The sequence below is a fragment of the Penaeus japonicus genome, unplaced genomic scaffold (genome assembly GCF_977035675.1).
Source record: "Penaeus japonicus unplaced genomic scaffold, GWHDUDI00000001_assembly GWHDUDI00000009, whole genome shotgun sequence".
NCBI lineage: Eukaryota > Metazoa > Arthropoda > Malacostraca > Decapoda > Penaeidae > Penaeus > Penaeus japonicus.
Window position 1 is genome coordinate 9,504,546 of NW_028234411.1, and position 2,500 is coordinate 9,507,045.

Below are 2,500 nucleotides of genomic sequence, written 5' to 3' on the forward strand. Positions count from 1 at the left end.
CCCTATCTATCTAATCTACTATCTAATCTATTTATCTATCTATTATCTTCTATATTCTATATATATATATTTTTATATATCTATAATATATATATAGATATTTATAGAGGTATGATTTTATGTATGTGGTGTGTGTGTGGGTGTTTGTGTTGTGTTTCTGTGAGGGTTTTTGTGGATGTTGGTTTTTATATATATATTATTTATTATATTTATATATATATATAGATTTATTATTATATATATATATAGGTGTGTGTGTGTGGTGTGTGTGGTTGTGTGTGTGTGTGTGTGTGTGTGTGGGTGCGGTGGTTGGGTACGTATATATATATATATATTTATTATATATATATTTATATATATATATTTATTATATATATATATACAAATATAAATGTATATATAGCTATAAGTATATACACACACAAACACACACACACATATATATATATAAATACATATATATATATAAATATTATATATAGATATATATATTTATATAGATATATATATAAGTATATATTTAGTATACATATCTATGTATATAGACCAGTATATATATATATTATATGTATATATAGATACATTATCTATGCCTATATATTACATATATATATACTTATACATAAATATATATGTATATATATATATAATATATATATATTTATATACATATAATATATATATTTAATATATTATATTATATATATATATTATTTATATATTCATATACATACATGTAAAGAACACATATATATACACAACGCCCTTACACACACACACACACACAAAACTCACAGCACACAAACACACACAAACACACATACACATATAAAAAACGCGGGCATATAAAATAACATATGTATATTATATACATTTATATATATATATATATATATATTTATATATACATACATATAAATATATAAATTTTATATATAATTACATACATATATTTATTATAGATTGATATATATATATATATATATATATTTATATATATAGTTATTTAGATATAGATATGTAAATATATTAGGTATATGTATAGTATAAGTATTATATATATATTATTATATATATATATATTTATATATATATATATATATTATTGATTTATATATAGATACTTTATATATAGTTTTTATATATTACATTTATAGGTATGTTATATTGTATAAATATGTATGTATGGATGTATCTAATGATTTTTATATCTATCTATCTATCTATCTATCTATCTGTCTACATAGATATATAATATATATATCTTATATATTATTTTATGAGATTGTTAATATATTAGAAAGATACAGGTGGATACATATGTTAGTTATAGATATATTTTTATTTATATAGAGAGATATACATACAGTTTAGATATATATAGTTACTGATAGATTAGTTATATATATAAAGTTTATAATAATAGAGATTTATATATTTAGGATTTATAGATATGTGTGTGGGTGGGGGTGGGTGTGGGTGTGTGTGTGTGGGGGTGTTGGTGGGTGGGGGTGATAGTGAGATAGTTTTTGTTTGAGATTTATTGATTTGATTTAGTGTGTGATTTTCAGTATGTGTTATGGAGAGAGAGAGTGAGATATATTTAGTGAGTGTGTGAGTTTTATAGTGAATATAGAGATATCATAGAGTGGGAGACAACACACAATCACATATAACAACACCACACACACAACACACACACTCAATCAAGACAGTGGGATATATATATATATTTTTTATTTATTATATAGTATATATTTATATATATATATGTATATATATATTATACATATGTATATATATATATTTATATATATATTATATATATATATCTAGATATGTAATTGATATTATATATATATATATATATGTATATATACATTTTATATATATATTATATATATATATATATATATATTTATATATATATATTATATATTATATATATATATATATATATACTATATATATATTTAATATTTGTTATATATAATAGATGGATATCTACACATCTTCTCTTCTCCTCTCTCTTTCCTCTCTCTTTCGTCACTCTCTTTTCTCTCCCTCTACTATTATAATATCTATGTATATATCGGTTACCTATATACTATCTTATCTAGTTATCTTTTCTGTATATATATACAATATATATATATACATATTTACATTATTATACAGTCATATTATATATGAATACATAGATATTTTTTATTATAGATATGATATAGATATATATATATATATAGATATTTATGATGTATAGATATATATATATATTTATAGTTATTTTATATATATATATGTATGTATATATATTGTATATACATTATATAAATGTATACATGTATATATATTATATATATATATATAAATATATATATTACATTTCTATATTATATGTGTGTGTGTGTTGTGTGTGTGGGTTGTGTGGGTGTGTGTTATGTGTGTGTGTCTGCTTGTGTATGTATATGTATGTTTATGTATAAATATAATATATATA